We start from the raw sequence: 20,503 nt of genomic DNA on the forward strand, positions 1-20,503 counted from the left end.
TGTGGTTGGTGGCTACATACTGGAAATCAGATTCAGACCTTTAAATAAACCTAACCTAGTAGTTATAAGGCTGAAAAAAAAAAAGGAAGCCATCTAAATATTTGACAATGCTGCATAAACAATCATCCATCTATACAATGGAATCTTAGGTATTCATTAAAAATAATGTTATAGAAGAGAATTTATATAAAATGTGTTCAAGAGATAGCGGGAGCTAGAGTCTAAATAACACTTTATTTTTTGCCAGAAAGACATTTTGTTTATTTTAGATGAAGTAAACTGAATAATATACAAACATCAATTCTCTCCAACAGTTAATTGACAATTACATTTAAGTCAAAGTCATTAATAAATGTGGATCCTGATAATTCAACATATGACCTGAGAATATTATCTATGCTACTTTTCACTCTAATTTCACCTAAAACAATAACTATACTTTATTTGTGTCCATGATCATAAATTAATAACACCTCAAAAAATTCAAATTCCATCTAGATAGAGCAATAGCAAGTGTTAAATAACTCTTTAAAGATGGCGTGCTCTAAAGGGGAGCAGAGAAATGGAGCCGAAGTGAAAGAGGGATGTTGGGGCAACACAGGTTTTTTCATTATTTGTTTCTTTGTTTCAGATGGGAGAGATTACAGTATGTTTGCTTACTGATGGAATGGGGGGAACAATTGATAAGAAGTGAATTTCAGAGTGAACCTTTGAGCTGGTGAAAGGAAGTTGGATAGAGTGTAGAATGGAGACAGTGGCGTTAGGACCAGACAGTTCATCCTCTGTACCAGGGAAGGCAAAGCATGTGGGCACACGTGTGGGGCTGGGAGATGGCGGGGGAGAATGTAGAGGTTCTCTTCTTATTGCTTCAACTTGCTCTGTGAAATAGGAAGCAAACGTTGTTGTATCCCGAAGGCGTTACTCCAAGGTGCTACACGTGTTTCTCTCCATTAAGTGGGAATTACGGGCATTTTAAACGATCTTCTTTTTGCTTTTGTAGTTTTGATTTCTAACAAGTGTGTAATATTATATATCTTTTCTTAGTAGTAGGTGTCATCTCCCAGTGCCCTCCTTTCCTGCTGCTCATAAAGGTGATCCTAACCAGTCCTGCCATTTACCCATTACATGTCCTTGAAGGAGTTACTTGTGTCTTGGGTTCTTCGTTAGTAAAATGGGGGATGTTGATGTCTGTGCTAATCCACTGGGTTGGAAGAGTATTAAATGAGAAAATGTAAGCAAAAATACTTTGAAAAAGAATCAGCAAGGCATGGATATAAAATGTTCTTGCTGTGGTTATTTCTGGTCTTGATAGGGAAGTATGAGGCAGGGGCGGGATCTAAGAACAGGATGGAATCATCAATTCACCTCTCACAAGCTACAAAATAGTTTTAAGAGCAAAAACTACTTTTCTGATTCAGACAGTGCTGCATTCTTTTGTTAAGCTTCTGATTAAAAGCTTTATGCTAAACTCTGGAAAACAAAATATGAAACATGTTTCCTTTGCTGTTACATTAGGTTAACTTGATTATTTGACGCTCTAAGCTAAACTGTTTCCTACTGAGACGCGTTTTTCTTTTTTTGGCTTCAGATACATTAATTGTGACATTTACCCACATTTTTGCATTTGTATTCAAAACCACCCAGAGAATATATAACCATGATTATTCTTTTGTTATTTCTTTTCAAATTACTGTAATTGCATTGTTAGATATGCTTCAGCACATGGGTCCTGCTGGTTTGTCATCATTAGACACCTTCATAGAGCTCTACTAAATAAAAAAATCACAAGATGAAGATAAAACGACTTATTTAAGGCACTTTGCATGAATTAAGTAATGATAGTGGAGTCACATAACTCTTCCTCAAGTGTAATTCTGAACTGCTTTTGTGTCTCCTGGCATTTGAATATTTCATTGTCAGCCTCAAGGATTATAAGATGAAAAGACAATACAGAGTTTTTGCTGTTGTACAATGTGTAGACTATTAAAGATAAATGCTCGTTAATCTTTGCTTTCAACTTATTTACGTCTCCTCCTTTTCTATTGTTAGTGTAACCCCAGCTTTAAAGACCATTTTGAAAAATGAGAAAAACACAACCATCTCATCATCTGAATGTAACCATTTAGTATTCTCGGTCCATCTTTGTTCTTTCACATATACAGCCATCCATGGTTGCAATATAAATTGCAAGGTAAATTGTATGTATACAATTTTGAATATGAATTTGTGGAGTTGTATCTAAAAGAGTGTTTCTCAGGTACAGAATAATTGTCCAAGTTATGTCAAAACTTGATTGTGTTAGAAAAATACTGAGATCAGGAGACCTTGTGGGGAGGAAAACCCTCTGGATGGGGGGTCAGGAGCAAGATCTGATGTGGTTGTGGTAGACGTCTTCTCAGATGATCCTTCATTAAAATTTTGAGCATTTTTAGCTCCTATTTTGATGAAAATCCTATGATTTACGCTGTCTCAAAACCATTTCAACAACGAAACGTTTTTCGCAATTGCTGTCGCTTATTTCACACACCACCATGTTTCCAGCTTGTGGTAGGTTGATTGTAAATGTGACCCCAATGTTTTACCCCTCCTTGTATCCTCACCCTTTGCAATGTGACTTTGCAACTATTCCCGTTAAGAAATACAATCTGTTCACCATCCCTGGAATCTGGGCTGTGCTCCTGTTATACTTTGGCCAGCGGGATGCAGCAGAAGCAATGGTGTGTCAATTCTGAGCTTAGGGCTCAGAGCTTGTCCTCAGAGATTGTGTGCACATCCGCAATAGCCTGCACCAGCCTGCCGGAGGATGAGAGACCATGTGGATTAGGGCCAAGACAGCCCAGCAGAGGCTCAGCCCCCAGCCAACCACCAGGTGACCAGAGATGCATGGGTGAGCCCGGTCAAGATGAGCTGAGCAGGCACAGGTGAGCAGATCTGCTCAGCTGATAACTCAAACATGGTTGCTCTTTTAAGCCACTAAGTTGTAGGGTGATTTATTGTACAGAATTATTTTGGTAATATGTAAGTGATACAAAGTTCTATCACATTTTGACACTTTGCAAATTCTATTGGATAATGTTTCCCCTTGAGTTTCTGTTGTCACAGTAAGTTAATATTGGAGTGGGAGGCTATAGAGAGGACACATGCTTGGCTTCCATTGCCATTACCCATCTTCCATGAAAGGCCAAGGATTGGTAGAGACTATAGATTGACTGAGCAGTACTTTGAATCCCCATTGAATGCTTGAGCTCAGACAATCTACCTTAGGGCTTTCATGCTTCTTTCTTCAATGGGCTGAATGTGAAGGAGGACTCCTGTTATTTTATTTTTTCCCTTTTTTAACGAATCCATCAAGCCTATAATCTCTTCTCAACAGATTTTCAAGTGAGCAGGAAACTGAAAAAGATAAATGAAAGTTGGAGTGGTATTGTTAAAGGAGAAATGGTCTCTGTAACTGCAGGTACCATCTAATTAACCTCAGAACCAGGCAAGGACCCTGAGAATAGAAGTGCCCAATTCACAAGCAACTAACTCAACCACCTGAAATTTAAGCAATTCATCCTTTTGTAGGGGAGGTGCTGCGGCTGCTGTTGTTATTTATTTTCATTCTAATTTTAAATGATTTAGGGTATAGATGTACCTTCATTCAGATGCAGTATTTCCCAGTACAGTGTGTGTGTGACAGATTCCTCCTATGGAGTTACGTCACTGATGGGCTCAGGTATCTCACAGGTCAAGTGAGTTCCCAGACAGCAGTAACCCCTCAGCAAACAGCCAGTCTTGTCCTCTGTATGGCATTGAGTTCCTGATTTCTTATTAATATGCCCTGATAAGGAGGTCGATTTAATCTATTTGAGGAAGAGGGAGAAAGAACTAAATCTGTTCTTCCTCCATCTTTTAAACATTCATTGTACACGTTCCATGGTAAAAACGGCACATACGATTACTATCATTTTTATTTTTAATTAGAAAAATTATTTCTGCTCGCTTCACACATCTTATTGTACAGGAAACAGTCTTACATACGTATCTGAAATAATGTACCATCGCACACTTTGTTTAAAGGCAAAGCACCACAGGTAAAGCTATCAGCTGTCCAGGGCTCTCACCTTATGGGATCTTCCTTCCTGATTTTACATTAATTTCTGAAAGTCAGAAATGTCATCTCCCAAAAAATGTTAAGGGGTTTGTAAAAAATAATTACTTTATTCAATATGATAGCTATAGAAATGGAGTATATTTTCTTTAAGAAATGAAAAACGAAGAAAATGCCAGGTAACATCACCGGCACGTCAATATAGACCAGCAGAAAAGATTCTGTTGTAAGCCTGTCTCCTTGATACCAAGAAGACATTCTAGTCCAAGCTTTTAATATGCTTCCTGTGTTTTCACGAGATGCTTCTTTCCTGTTGTTTTTCATTCATCCTTTTCCATATTTCAAATCAGAGTGTTGGTATAGCCTTTAAAACTTCATTAACAGGAGCAAATCCAGTATCCATTGATTTATTCTCAAAAGGCACTCTCACCCATCAGATTGCCCGGCAGTTTCATTCTCATGAATACTCTAGCCATGAGAAAACTCAACAGAACACAGATGAATCCAGTGAAAACAAGAAGGGGTCTGGGGCTTCCCTGGTGGTGCAGTGGTTAAGAATCCACCTGCCCATGCAGGGGACAGGGGTTCGAGCCCCGGGCCGGGAAGATCCCACATGCTGCAGAGCAACTGAGCCAGTGAGCCACAACTACTGAGCCTGCGCTCTAGAGTCCACGAGCCACAACTACTGAAGCCCCTGCGCCTAGACCCCGTGCTCCGCAACAAGAGAAGCCACCGCAATGTGAAGCCCATGCACCGCAAAGACGAGTAGCCCCCGCTCGCCGCAATTAGAGACAGCCCGCGTGCAGCAACGAAGACTCAACGCAGCCAAAAATCATAAATAAGTAAATAAATTTATATTTTAAAAAAAGTATTAAAAAAAAAGAAGTCTATTTAGTTTTGGAGTGTTTGGTGCCTTGGATCAGTCGAGGATTATGAAACCCAAACCTCCCACTGTAGACAGAAAGCTGGATGTGAGTCCTTCATACTATATCGTCCATTTACTCCCTAGGCCAAGAAAGCTGTGGGCCTCTGCTGCCCGTGCTCATCAGTCACAGAGCCAACACTTGAGGTTCGACAGTAACGTCATAAATTGTTCCTCCGGCGTTGAGGAAGTAAGACACCACCACCAGAGCACACACCATCATGGTCAATGGCAACGTGCACCCAGGGTGGCTTCATCAGCCTCGGACTGGGTCATTCGAACACTAAGAAGAGGACTCGGTACCAAGCCTCCGTGCTGGTCATGGCAGGGGAGGCATTCCACAATTATTTTTTAAATTATTTAAAAAATTTGTTTTATTCAAGTATAGTTGATTTACAATGTTGTGTTAATTTATGCTGGATAGCAAAGTGATTCAGTTATACATATACATAATCTTTTTCATATTCTTTTCCGTTATGGTTTTTTTTTTGTGTGGCCTCTCCCGTTGCGGAGCACAGGCTCCGGATGCGCAGGCCCAGCGGCCATGGCTCACAGGCCCAGCCGCTCCAAGGCATGTGGGATCTTCCCGGACCGGGGCACGAACCCGCGTCCCCTGCATCGACAGGCGGACTCTCAACCACTGCGCCACCAGGGAAGCCCCCTGCAACGATTTTTTTACTTTCAAGCATGTTCCTCTGAAACCGAAATCTGAGTGTCATCCATCACCGTTGACTTGTGCTAATGCCTATCAGTACCTTTTCTTCTTTCCACTTTTCTTTCAGAGTACAATAAATTATATTCAAACGGCAGTCATGGAGGAAACTTTCCTTTCCTCCTTCATCAACAATGCTGATCGATGGGCGCGAAAGCCCCTGGCAAGCAGCATCTGCGCTAACTCAAGGATCCCCGCCCGAGCAGAGTTTGAAATTAACAGACACAGAGCAGTTTTGCAGCTCAACGTTTGTGCAAGTCTGGCACATGCACACATCATTAGCAACTCTATTTGAGAAGCAGGATCAAGGAGGTGAGCAAGAGAGGGGATCTCATTAAAGAGATATTCAAGGAAGAGGAAATTCAGAGCATTTAGGTAAAGCTTCATGGCTAAAATAGATGAACAAATAGCCGGGTAAGTTTGGGAGGTGTTGACAGACAATTTACATAATTTTGCCTCTGCATCTTCCAGAACAGAGTCATGTTAGGCTGCCTATTTTACTTAGCCCTGTGGGCTAGAACGAAGCCTTTATGAGGGCAAAGATTTTGCTGTCCTGTTCATTGCTGTAATCCGGGCTTGTAGCATATAAAATTAAATACTCATGGAATGAGTTAATATATACTTGCTCAAAGCTTACCTCGACCTGAGCTAGGCAGATAAGGTCTGGCATGCTCAGCAGAAATCAAAGCAATATGCGTGCCAGAAGAATGGTAACTTCTAACTAAAACTGATTGTTAATTAAAGTGTATGGAATCAGTGGTAAAATATTAGTGGAATGCCTCTCGTGCGCCCACCATTATTCTAGGCAACAGAGGAGATACGGTAGAAGCACGACACAAGGAAGATTGTGATTGGCCAGGCATGCTCTAAGTTCATTACTAAAGGCTTGCTATTGGCCAGGCGTGTTCTAATTTCATTATTAGCATTAGCATATTCAATTCTGTCAACACCACCTACGGGGTAGGTTGGTAAAGTACAGGTGTGATCATCTCTCCGTTTGACACACAAGGCAACTAGTACCAGGTCAATTTAGTAACTTGCCCAGAGTTCCAGGCTGGCAAATGTGGAGCTGGGATTCCCCCCACCAAGCTCTTTACTGCCATTCTCTGTGTTCTCAGCCCGTTAGGAACTTACCCTTCATTTGAGGACACAAAAGGAACATATATGAAGCAGGGAACAACTAAATCTTAAACTCTGTGGCCCTGGCAGCAAAAGGGAGAGGAGTAAGTGTAGGCTGGAGTTTTGAGAGAGAACTTCTGGAAGGGGGCTGTACTAGATCTGTCTAGAATTCATCATTGGTTTGTCTGTATATCCATGTCTCCATCCTCCCATCTACTCATCCACTCAATCTTCCCATACACTCACCTAACAAACATTTTTTGAGCTCCAACTACGTGCCAGGCCCTGAGCACTGCAGTGGTGGATTTTGTGCTGAAGTAGTCATATGTTAGCAGTCTTAGCTTCTCTAGCTGGGAGGGCTAAGATGAAACCACACACACACACCAACAGAGGGTCTCCTCTTGGTGGGACCGTTTGGTGCTGTCTATCAAAACTGAGAATGTGCATACCTTTAGTACTGCAATCCCGCCTGCTGGAATTTACCCGTGGTGAAGTGACCTGTGCACAAGGGTATTCTCTGCTGTACTGTTTTCAACAAGAAAGTATTAGAAATAGTCCCACGTTCATCAAAAGGGGACTGCTTAAATAAAACATGAGAGTACACCCAAAGAGATTACTAAGCAGCCGTAAATAGAAGTGAAGAAGCTAAAATGAGAATATCTTTAAGACATTTAAGTGAAAAATATCAAAGAGCATATGTATAGTGGGCTACCATTTAGGTAAAAGATGGGGAATATAAACATACTTGGTAGGATATCTATAAAATATCTCTGGAAAGATACACCAGACACTGATCACATCTGTGGCTTTCAGTGGAGGGAGCAGGTAGTTGAATGGCAGGAGAGATTTTCACTGGATACCATTTTATATATTTTGAATTTTGAACCTTGTAAATGTATTGCCTATATTCCCCTACAAAACACTCTTTTTCTTTCAAAAATTCATGCACCCAGACCCAAGTGTTAGTGGTGTATCTATGAGTGCCAGAGTTTTCATTTTGGTCCCCTGAATCTTTTGAGGCACCGAGAATGGAATCTTAGGTGCCAGGATGGAGTGACATCTGGAACCCACAGCAGCATGACTCGTACCTGAAGTGCTGTGACGTTTGGTTTCTGTCCTTGGCTGGCCCGGAAGTGCCTTGGCTGGCATTTCCTCTTCCTTGGCCAAGGGGCTTCTCCCCAGACCTTGGGTTTGCAACTTGCAAGACGGTGGTCAGGGTGGGCCTCACTGAGAAAGTGACATTTATTCAAGGCTTGAAGTCAATGAGGGAATGAGTCCCGAAGGTATTGGAGGAGGGATTCCAGAAGGATGGAATAGCAAGGTCAAAGAATTGGAGGCAGGAGTATGCCGGGCAAGGTGGCAGGTGTGCCTAGAATAGAGTAAACAAGAGGGAGGGAAGAGCTGAAGACAAAGGAGTAAGTGGCAGTCTGTGTGGGGCTGAGGGAGGTGTGGACAGGAGGTCTTCCTCTCCCTTCCTTGAGATTTGACATCCAGACACTGCCTGTTTGTCCATCTCATGTCCCAGTTCTGCCAACTTGCTGCTGCCTGGTTCCTGAGACCCAGTCCCTGTCCTGCACTCAGATCTGGTTTTGGTTTCACGGCCTCATACCCAGTCCTGGTGGCCAGTCCAGGGACCTGGTCTCTCCCAGGTTGGGGAATGGAGCCCGAATTCCAGTTTGCACTGGAAGTGCAGCCAGTTCAGTCCCCACAGGGACTATGGGCACCGTGAGGACAGACAGGAGCAAGGAATGCAGAGACTCATCTTGAAACCGCCGTGCTACGTTGGGCTTCCTCATAATTCTCAAATGGCACACCTTTACCTCGGGTACCCTTGGACTTGGATCCCTCATTCTCAGTCACTCCTTCCCCACCTTGTGTGAATCAATTCCTATTTCACTCAGATGAGTCTCAAATGCCCTGCACCTCCGAGAGGCCTTCCCTGACTGCCTGATGTAAGGCAACACCTCCTGTCCCCCCAATCCCCTTACTTGCCTGAATGTTTTCAATACACATATGGAGGTGTTTGTTGTCTGTCTCTCTCTGCTTGAATACCAGTGTGCCCGCAGTTAGGACTTTATCTAGAACCCCCAAACCTGTGGGGGGTTTGGCTTCCTGGTCCTTGCCTCAGTGAGTGAGTCTGGTTCCTGATTTTGGTCCCTCCCAGTCATCCCTGTCCCACTGGAGAACCAGGCTCTGCCCATGCTGGAATGGGGAGTCCTAGGAATTAGGAGGAGACGTACCATCAGCTAGAATGGTATTAGGGCATCCCAGGAGCACCATGCCCTAACTCTGTTCCCTATCCTGGAGCAGAAACACGCAGAAATGAGGAGAGAGCGTCCTCCAACATTTTACAGGAAGAAAATACAGGGTCCTTTTACTTGCTCAGAATTGCATTTCCCTTGATCTTAGCAGAGCTTTAAGAGGAGTGTGAAGTGCTCATAATTTTAAGGGTCACGGTTGTCATGACGTGACAATCTACTTTTGTTCTTACTGATTCTTTGTTCTTGAGAAGTAGCTTTGTTGCTAGTAGGCTGGGGTTCAAGTTCTGGCTCTGGCATTGGGAAAATCAAGCCTTTCTGGGCCTGTTTCCTCATCAACAGTGGGCTGGGAGGTGCACAGGAATGAGGGGTAACGTCTACCTCCCTCCGTTAGCAGACGGAAAGTGTGGAGTACGGTCTTCGGTACGTAGTACGTGCTTATTTAATGTTCAGCCCTCTCCTCCTTCCTCAGCCCTCCTCCACATCCCCCACCATGAAAGATCCTTTCCATGTACTTAGTGGTCCAATATTGCCTGCAAGCTGTGAGGACTTGAAAATGCAGCACGTGATCTTTGAGTTCATCATTTATTATGCCATTGGATGTTCCACATCCTGGTCACAGGTCTAACATCTGTAAGAGCTGATCAGTTAACATTTTGTTGTTGTTGTTGTTGCTGACGGAATCACACTACATCTTGGTCAGTCTTTTCACACATGCATAGGTAAGTTAGTCAGGGTATTGGCTCAGCTGCTAAAACAAAAATACCTGCAAATGCTGTAGCTTCAATAGGATAGGAGCTTGTGTCTATATTACATAATAATCTAGAAACAAGTGGTAGGTCTAGGTCAGAGGCTCTGGGCTAGGAGGGCATCCAGAGACCTAGGTTCCTTCCCTCTTGTTGCTCTGCAAGTCCCTAGCGTGGTGTTTTTGCCCACACGATCAAAGCTAGAGCCACACCACTCTATCCGCATCCCGGTCAGAGAGAAGGAGGCGGGAGAGGAAGTCCACAGTGAGTTCATTTCTTTTAGGGAAATTGCACTCCAGTTCCTTTGGAAATGTGGTCACATGGCCACGCTTGGCTGCAAGGGTGCTTGGGAAGTGTTACTTCTACCTCCATGGCCGTGGGCTCTGCTAAAACTTGATAACTGGGGATCTATTATCAAAAGGAAGAAGAGGAGAGTGGATTTGGGGAACAGCAGTCTCAACACTCCTGGTCTGAAGGGAACCAGGCAAGAATGTGGCTGGCTAGGTTGGGGCAAGACCATGACCACTAGAAAAAGGCAGCTGCTGACAGAGGTGGGTTTTAGGTAAATAGTGGGTACGCATTTCCCCCCTCCCATTTAAAAAAATGTCATCCAACAAAACTGAAGGTAAACGATTGCATGCCCATACTGTGTTTGTAAGGGTTTCATACCATTCTCATCAGTCCAGCGGGTTGCTTTAGAACCCATTGGAAGTTTTTTGAAACTCAGAACCAAGGTTTTACCTCAAGTCATGAGGCTTTTGTGACCCTTGATGATCTTTAGGGTCAGTGCAGAAACAGAAAGCTGGTGTGGCCCATGGGCTCCTTGGATGGTACCTGTGGTCACAGGCACAGCATCTCGACTAGGATACCAGGGCTTGTCACTTGTCACTTCACTTTTACTCCAGCATCCATGCTTCAGTCTCCATTTCCATTAACAAGGGCCAGAAGCAGCAGAAGGCCACAGAATTTGGGGGAGAGGATCACTCTTAACGGTTGTTAAGTTCTCTGCCAATGTCAACTGCAGCCGCGTTGTGACAGATTTACCTCCAGGATCGCAGACTGAGCTGAAGTAGACAGAGCAGATAGGAAAATTAGCTCACGTTTGTATTATTATTATGGAGATGAAAGAAGCATTTTACATCAATTCACTCTTCTGGTCCTCTCATTTGGGGTGGATTATTATGTTGTTATTTCTATTCTTTCCAGTTGTCAGATGAAGCAACTGAAATGCAAAGAGAGTATGGGTATTATTCAAGGACACCTAGATGGTAGGTGGTAAATACCCATGATGCTAAGTAAGATTGATTTAAAAAATTAAATCAGGACATGTTTGTTGAAAGAATGGGTAAATACGGATAATAAGTATGGTCATGTCAGAAAACTTTGGAGTCTGTCATAAGAGTGAAGAGAACTCTCGTGGGCACTTCAGTGAATGTTCCACTTCCTCCTGATTTGTACTAGGGAATGGTACCAGCACTACAGACAAGTGCTCTGTGTCTAACTTGTCACATTTCTTGGCCACTCTCTAGTTGATAAAGCCGTTTCACACACATCAACAGGCCTGTAAACTCACCAAGGATGGGGCCTGAGTGTTATTTCCCTCTGTGGCCACTGCAGGGCCTTGCACATAGTAGGTACCTTCTGAATTTCCATGGGAGGAGTGCTCTCATTGGTTCTCAGGACAGCTCAGGAGGGTAAGCAGGACAGATGATGTCCCCGTAGAAAAGGCCCCGAGACTGAGGCTCGGGGTGGCTGAGGGACAGGCTGAGTGTCCCAGAGCTAAGAAGCAGTGCTGGGACAGTGGTTTCCAGGTTTCTGACCCCCATGTTTCTTGCATTGCCCCACACCCAGATCAGCCCTTTAGCTCCCTTCTCTCTGGATCCGAAGCACTCACTTACAGGCACTTCATAGGGCCATCTAAGTATCATTTTTCTCTCAGAAGAAGCCTCAGTCTTTTATTCAAGAAATAAATTCAGAACTTGAGACAATTGGTCTGGTTATTGATCCCTTTCAGTAAATGTGGAAACGCATCCTTTAGAAAATGCAATTCCTGCTCTTGAGAATACAAGTGGGCTTTCTTCCCCAACATCCTTGCTACAAAGAATTTGGTCACAGTTCTATTTTATCGCTGATTTTTCTGAAAAATGAACAGGACAAGAAAAACTTCCTTCAAAGTCCTCAAGGCCTGACCTTGTCCTTTGCCTCCCAAACCCAAACCTTCTTCTCTTTGCACAGTTGGGCTGAACTAAATTCTATCCTCTGGAGATGACCTCCATTTCTGATTCCCATTGACCCTAAGATTCACTACCCAATTTGCACCTCAGACCTGATCCTCTTGTTCTTCAAGTCCCTCTCTTGACGAATGGCATCATTTATAAGTAAAAATCCCAGGAGACACCTCCCCTTCCTCCTATGGCAGGCAGATTGTATAATGGCCCCCAGTGATCCCACCTCCTGCTGTTCGCACTCTGGTGTAATCCCCTCTCTGAGTGTGGGCAGGAGCTGTGATTTGCTCCTAACAGACAGAATGTGGCAAAGGTGATGGGGTGTCCCTGCTGTGATTAGTGTACATAAGGCTGTGGCTTCTGTCCTGCTAGAAGTCTTTCTCTCACTGACTTTAATAAAGCCAGCTGTTACGTTGGGGAGGCCCACATGGCAAGGAGCTGAGGGCAGCCTCTAACCAATAGCCAGCAAGGAACTGAGGCCCTCAACCCAACTGAATTCTGTCGCTAACCACACGAGCTCGGAAGTGGATCCTTCTTCAGTCGAGCCTTTAGGTGAGATCCCAGCCCTGACCGACAAGCTGACTGCAGCCTAATGAGATGCCTTGAAGCAGAGGCCCCAACTAGGCCACACCTGGATTCCTGACTGATAGAAAATGCAAGATAGTAAGTGTGTGTTGTTTTCAAGCCACTACATTGGTGATAATTTGTTACACAGACGTTGATAAGTAATCCACTTCATGATATCTACTTGGGCACTGAGTTCTACTGACTCTTCCTGTCAGAGTTCTTGAATTTCTGTGTTCTTCCATACTTCTGTGGCCTTTGCTTTGTGTCAGTCCTCATCGGCCTTGTTTGGATAAAACCATTGCCTCCTGTGTCAGGCAGGGTACCACAGGAGCCAGAGGCAGTCTTAGAGGGTCTAACTGAAGAGCGACGTGGACAGGTTAGGAGCACCCAGGGACTGGCAACAGCATGATGCCATTATCACCCCAGACTTAAAGGGGCAAGGGGAGCCAGTGGTGGTGCCATGTCAGGTGGAAGCTGACATGGAAAAGGGGTTGTCTAGCCAGAGCTGTGGCTTTAGTTAGAGAGAACACAGCAGCTGCCAGATGGTGGGAAGGCAAGGGGAAGAGGTAAATAGGTACCCCAGCTTCTCCCTCGTCCTGTCCTCTAGTCTCTCCTGTCTCCCATGGGGCAAATTCATTCAGAAGCCAGATTGGTCTTCTGCCCTTGGACTGGGACTTACGCCATCAGCTTCCCTGGTTCTCAGGCCTCTGACTCAGATTGAATTATACCACCAGCTTTCCTGGGTCTCCAGCTTGCAGATGGCAGATTGCAGGACTTCTCAGCCTCCATAATTATGAAAGCCAGTTCCTCATGATAAATCATTCTCTCTCTATCTGCCTCTCCCCATATTTCATACACACACACACATACACATATACATACACACACATATATATATACCATCCAGGAGACTTAGCACTTTGACTTGGTATGTATGTTTACTGGTTGTTTCCTTTTGCTCTCAAGAGCAGGGACTTTGGTTTATTTACCTTTTTATCCCCAGGGTCCAGAACAAATAGAAGTCCAGTTGTTCCTGGCATCAGAGCAAGCTCCGTGGTGTAGAAAGCCCTCACTTGGGTGGAGCCACAAAGAGGTGGAGGTGGACAGCAAGCTGAAGCTAGGATGTGGCGAGGGTGGGCCAGCTGTGGGTCCACTACACCTGGCCTCCTGGACTAGGAGAGGAAGACAGCATGAAATCTTTGTTTCCCATTTAAAAATACCTGCTCCTGGGGGTCAGTCGGCTTCTTTGAGGCAGGCTCGTCGAATATTTTTGGAAGATTACAAAGAGAGTCGGGACTTTTAGTCATTAGTTTTTTTGTTTTTTTTTTTTTTTTTGCGGTACGCGGGCCTCTCACTGTTGTGGCCTCTCCCGTTGCGGAGCACAGGCTCCGGACGCGCAGGCTCAGCGGCCATGGCTCACGGGCCCAGCCACTCCGCAGCATGTGGGATCTTCCCGGACCGGGGCACGAACCCGTGTCCCCTGCATCGGCAGGCGGACTCAACCACTGCGCCACCAGGGAAGCCCTAGTCATTAGTTTTAATTACTGTGGATACTCCCGCTTTAAAAAGGGTCCTGTTTTGGACAATGAATTAATTGATCGCACTACCCCTAGAAAATGGCTGTGACTGCGTCCACCCCACAGCCATCATAAAGAGCTGAGTTTTCTGTGTCCACCTCTGTCTTGATCGGGGAAGGACCGGGACTACGGTATGCTGGGAGCTCCTCTCTTGCCTCTTGGCACAGGACAGCTGGACACACAGAGGGCCGGGAGGGGCCCTCATCCCACTCAACAAGCTGCAGCCTTCCTCCCTGCCCTCCCTGCCCGCACTGCCCTCCACTTGTCTAGCTTTCAGTGCATCCTCACTTCCCAGGTTCCAGTCCAAATTCCTCTGGGACTAGAGGCTGCCCCAGCTCCCCAATCAGCTGGGACCTTGACCTTTCCATCTCTTCCAGCCCCTTTTCCCTAGAGCTGGACCCAGCTCCCTGATCCTCCTTTGACCTATGCCAGATAGGATGCACTCAGATTTTTTACCAAGAGGCCCACTCCGTGCCCCACACGCTTGGCTCAGATGCTTTGAGTACCAGCATGACACTGGACTTGAGTTCATCCCGCCGCTTGGCCTTGGGGCCGGGCTGCTGGACCTTCTCTGGAAAACTTTGCCCTCTACTATTTCAGAGGCTTTGCTCTTGCTTCCATCTGGAGCAGGTCCTGTAATTCCCAGTGTCCTCTGTGACCAAGACTGTCTGGATTATAACAAGATTTGGCACAGAGTGTGCTGAAATAAATGAGAAAAACCGGAAGGGCTAGGAAGGATGAGTTCCGTGAGATTCATTCATCTGTTCATTCATTCATAACTTTGCTCAAACATCGTTGAAATATCTAGCAACGCAGTTCCAGACGCACAGTGGGCATGTAGTGTTTGTGGGATTGTACAGACAGGAGACACTCTGACAGCCAGATGGGTGAGAGTGAGGGTTCAGCAACCCTAATTCCTCCTCCACTCAGCTCAGGGTGTGGATTCCCCTCACGAGTCAGGAAGGATGGGGTATGCATTGTATCGATACTTAGTACATCAGCTACATGACTCTGGGGATGATAATAATGTTGAGATCTGTTTTTGCTCTGGCTTCGAGTTTCCATGAAGCAGGTAACCCTGGCCTCTTTCCCCGGCGCGCTCCATACCTGGCTGTTCACATGAAGGATCTGTTCAGCTCTGCTCTGAGTTTCATGGGGCCAGGCCTCTGGAGGAGATTCTGTGATGATCCGGTGCTGCTTGGCACTGGGCGGTGCATTTAATTCTGGGGAAGTCTAAGCTCTAAGCTGTGTTCTCCCTTATCAGCTATATTATAATAGAGAACACTCGATCTCCATTTTCCATGGATACCTATGTCGACCTATCAATTAGTTCTCAACTTCAGTGGGAAAGAGGGATATTAATTACTGGGCCTTTTCAAAGCCCACCAAGTAGGTCCAATTTCATAGGGTTGGTGTGAGGATTAAATGAATCTTTAAAGTAGACTGGGCGCCTAGTGAGAGCTCAAAAATGTTAGCTATTGTTATTATTAGTATTGCTATTATTAGTTATTACTGTGGAATAATAATAGTAGCAGGAACCTGATTCCTCACAATACCTAGTCGAGAGGGAAAGAGAACACTATTAAATATGCATTTCAAGCATTGACAAATAATGTTGTGAACAAGGGAAAGACAAGTGGACAGAAATGCACACTGCAAAGTGGGAATTGAGAGAAAGGAAGTGAGCCCTATGGGATCAGTTGCACCAACATCTAGAGAGGCCCATATGACTTCCCTGAAAGAAGGTTCAGAGCTGGCCTCTGAGTGGAGTCCTGGGCAACTTCAGACAGGTCGGCTCCTCCCGGGAGCACATCCTGAGAAGAATCATTCTCCCATCGCTGCGGGCAGGAGTGCCACACCCACTGTCCTCTGGGAGGCCAGGAACAAGGAGGGGTTCAGTTTCTTGCCTTTTTCCCATTTCTCGCTCCTGGAGAGAAAATGAAGAGGAGAATGCAAGCCAGAGACCTCAAACCATATTACGCCTGGGGCTGCCTGCGTCTGAGGGGAGGGCCATCAATGCAGACTCCATCGATTGTGCATTAAAACTTGCAGTGATGGGCAGGTTAATCTATTCCTATTATTTATAGTTAAACTTGATTGAGTAGCTACTGTGTATGTACCTCAGCTCACTCTGTTTAAGTGTTAACTTGCCCAGGGAATATCTCTAAGGAAGATACCAGTAACTCCTCAGAAGCTTAGAGAGAATCTTTCTCCTTTTCTTCCCAGTTATCTTAAAATGCAACAGTTGGGCGATTTATTAAGCATTTTAAATTTATTATTGGGTGCTTCTTACAACTTGCCTGAGGGCGGCAACATTTACAGGGATCTCCCTAATTTCCCAATGGTTCCCCAAATGCGCACTATGACTTTTGTTTTCATTTTGAAGGAACTCAAAAATGTAATCGTCCTAAGGGGAGTGCAAATGGTTGAGAGATAGATATTAAGGAAATGTAAATGTTCCATTTTACATTATTAACGAGGACAGCTAAAGAGCCGTGCCGGCAGCAGGCACAACTTTTAGAGTCTCTTAAGTATGTCTGTGCCACCAACAGCAGGTGAAGGGCAGAGTGGGCCCCCCAGCCCTGTATGTCTATTCCTAGGGCATCCTGGCCTCACACTTGCTCCCAGGGATCCAGGAAGGAGCAATATCAAAGGGGATCCCCTTCCTCGGCCCCATTAGTTTCTCTGACGCTCCGACTATGGGGAAGATGGTTGAGGTGGGGGGATAGTTGACTCCAACAGCCAGATAACCAGAGGCTGGGACTGCTTTTGGGCACTGGAGCTCTAGGAGTATGGCGGGGTGGAGTTGGATGGCGGAGACCCTAATAAGCCTGACATACAAATATGTTCAGAAGTACTAAGTGAGAAAAAAATCAAGATGCAAAACTGCATGTGCAGTATGATAATAATAAAAGTCACCATTTATTGAGTTTTTACTGTGGGTCAAGCATTGTGTTAGGTACTTTTCCTGCATTATCCCAGATAATCCTAACCATACTCCAATGAGGTAGGAGGTGTATTTGTTATTTCTAAGATGAGAAAAATGAGGCTTGAGGAAATTAAATTACTTGCCGTTATAGACTGAATGTTTGTGTCTTCCAAAATTCATATGTTGAAACCTAATCCCTAATGTGATGGTATTTAGAGGTGGGGCTTCTGGGAGGTAATTAGATCACGAGGGCAGAGCCCTTATGAAAGAGAGTAGTGCCCTTACAGAACCCTAGAGAGTTCCTTGTCCCTTTCACCATGTGAGGACATAACAAAAAGAGGTCTATGAATCAGGAAGGGAGGTGTCTCACCAGACACTGAATCTACCAGAGCCTTGATCTTGCACTTCCCAGCCTCCAGAAGTATAAGAAATAAATTTCTGTTGTCCAAGCCACCCGATCTATGGTATTCTGTTATAGCAACCTGAATGGACTAAGATGCTTGCTCAAGGTCACATGCAAAGCTGAGATTCAAGCTCTGATTACCGTAGTCTATAATCACGTGACTCGGCTTCCGGGAAGATGGCGGAAGAGTAAGACGCGGAGATTACCTTCCTCCCCACAGATACACCAGAAATGCATCTACATGTGGAACAACTCCTACAAAACACCTACTGAACGCTGGCAGAAGACCTCAGACCTCCCAAAAGGCAAGAAACTCCCCACGTACCTGGGTAAGGCAAAAGTAAAAAGAATAAACAGAGACAAAAGGATAGGGACGGGACCTGCACCACTGGGAGGGAGCCATGAAGGAGGAGAGGTTCCACACACTAGGAAACCCCTTCGCGGGCGGAGACTGCGGGTGGCGGAGCCGGGGGGAGCTTCGGGGCCGCGGAGGAGAGCGCAGCCACAGGGGTGCGGAGGACAAAGCGGAGAGATTTCCGCGCAGAGGATCGGTGCCGACCAGCACTCATCAGTCCGAGAGGCCTGTCTGCTCACCCGCCAGGGCGGGCGGGGCTGGGAGCTGAGGCTCGGGCTTCGGTCGGAGCGCCGGGAGAGGACTGGGGTTGGCGGTGTAAACACAGGCTGAAGGGGTTAGTGCACCACGGCTAGCCGGGAGGGAGTCCGGGAAAAAGTCTGGACCTGCCGAAGAGGCAAGAGACTTTTTCTTGCCTCTTTGTTTCCTGGTGCGCGAGGAGAGGGGATTAAGAGCTCCGCTTAAAGGAGCTCCAGAGACAGGCGCAAGCGGCGGCTAAAAGCGCGGACCCCAGAGACGGGCATGAGACGCTAAGGCTGCTGCTGCCGCCACCAGGAGGCCTGTGTGCGAGCACAAGGCATTATCCACACCTCCCTTCCGGGGAGCCTGTGCAGCCCGCTACTGCCAGGGTCCCGGGATCCAGGGACAAGTTCCCTGGGAGAACGCACGGCGCGCCTCAGGCTGGTGCAACGTCACGCTGGCCTCTGCCGCCACAGGCCCGCCCCGCACGCCGTGCCCCTCCCTCTCCCCTGGCCTGAGTGAGCCAGAGCCCCCGAGTCAGCGGCTCCTTTAACCCCGTCCTGTCTGAGCGGAGAACAGACGCCCTCGGGCGACCTACACGCACAGGCGAGGCCAAATCCAAAGCTGAGCCCCGGGAGCTGTGCGAACAAAGAAGACAAAGGGAAATCTCTCCCAGCAGCCTCAGAAGCAGCGGATTAAAGCTCCGCAATCAACTTGATGTACCCTGCATCTGTGGAATACATGAATAGACAACGAATCATCCCAAATTAAGGAGGTGGACTTTGAGAGCAATATTTATGATTTTTTCCCCTTTTCCTCTTTTTGTGAGTGTGTATGTGTATGCTTCTGTGTGAGATTTTGTCTGAGTAGCTTTGCTTCCTCCGTTTGTCCTAGGGTTCTATCCATCCGTTTTTTTAAAAAAATATTTTTCTTAATAATTATTTTTTATTTTAATAACTTTATTTTATTTTACTTTACTTCTTTCTTTCTTTTTTTCCTTCCTCCCCTCCTTCCTTCCTTCCTCCCTCCCTCCTTCCTTTCTTTCTTTCTACTTCTACTAATTCTTTCTTTCTACTTTTTCTCCCTTTTATTCTGAGCCATGTGCATGAAAGGCTCTTGGTGCTGCAGCCAGGAGTCAGTGCTGTGCCTCTGAGGTGGGAGAGCCAACTTCAGGACACTGGTCCACAGGAGACCTCCCAGCTCCACATAATATCAAACGGCAAAAATCTCCCAGAGATCTCCATCTCAACACCAGCAGCCAGCTTCACTCAACAACGAGCAAGCTACAGTGCTGGACACCCTATGCCAAACAACTAGCAAGACAGGAACACAACCCCACCTATTAGCAGAGAGGCTGCCTAAAATCATAGTAAGTCCACAGACACCCCAAAACACACCAACAGATGTGGACTTGCCCACGAGAAAGACAGGATCCAGCCTTATCCACCAGAACACAGGCACTAGTCCCCTCCACCAGGAAGCCTACACAACCCACTGAACCAACCTTAGCCACTGGGGACAGACACCAAAAACAATGGGAACTGCAAACCTGAAGCCTGCAAAAAGGAGACCCCAAACACAGTAAGATAAGCAAAATGAGAATACAGAAAAACACACAGCAGATAAAGGAACAAGATAAAAACCCATCAGACATAACAAATGAAGAGGAAATAGGCAGTCTACCTGAAAAGAATTCAGAATAATGATAGTAAAGATGACCCAAAATCTTGGAAATAGAATAGAGAAAATGCAAGAAACATTTAACAAGGACCTAGAAGAACTAAAGATGAAACAAGCAACGATGAACAACACAATAAATGAAATTAAAAATACTCTAGATGGGATCAATAGCAGAATAACTGAGGCAGAAGAACGGATAAATGACCTGGAAGATAAAATAGTGGAAATAACTACTGCAGAGCAGAATAAAGAAAAAAGAATGAAAAGAACTGAGGACAGTCTCAGAGACCTCTGGGACAACATTAAACACACCAACATTCGAATTATAGGGGTTCCAGAAGAAGAAGAGAAAAAGAAAGGGACTGAGAAAATACTTGAAGAGATTATGGTTGAAAACTTCCCTAATATGGGAAAGGAAATAGTTAATCAAGTCCAGGAAGCACAGAGAGTCCCATACAGGATAAATCCAAGGAGAAATACGCCAAGACATATAATTAATCAAACTGTCAAAAATTAAATACAAAGAAAACGTATTAAAAGCAGCAAGGGAGGGCTTCCCTGGTGGCACAGTGGTTGAGAGTCCTCCTGCCAATGCAGGGGATGTGGCTTCGTGCCCTGGTCTGGGAAGATACGACATGCCGCAGAGCGGCTGGGCCCATGAGCCATGACCGCTGAGCCTG

The 20,503-nt window shown here is 45.5% G+C and overlaps 1 pseudogene; it reads right to left on the reverse strand.

The window, feature by feature from the left end:
* Positions 1-4,506: 4,506 nt before the first annotated feature.
* LOC111171591 (oligosaccharyltransferase complex subunit OSTC pseudogene) lies at positions 4,507-5,338 on the reverse strand (annotated as a pseudogene).
* Between the last annotated feature and the right edge of the window lie 15,165 nt (positions 5,339-20,503).

The sequence above is a fragment of the Delphinapterus leucas genome, chromosome 5, assembly GCF_059928025.1.
Source record: "Delphinapterus leucas isolate spDelLeu-1000000601 "Yukka" chromosome 5, BTC_Dleu_Yukka2, whole genome shotgun sequence".
Classification (NCBI taxonomy): Eukaryota; Metazoa; Chordata; class Mammalia; order Artiodactyla; family Monodontidae; genus Delphinapterus; species Delphinapterus leucas.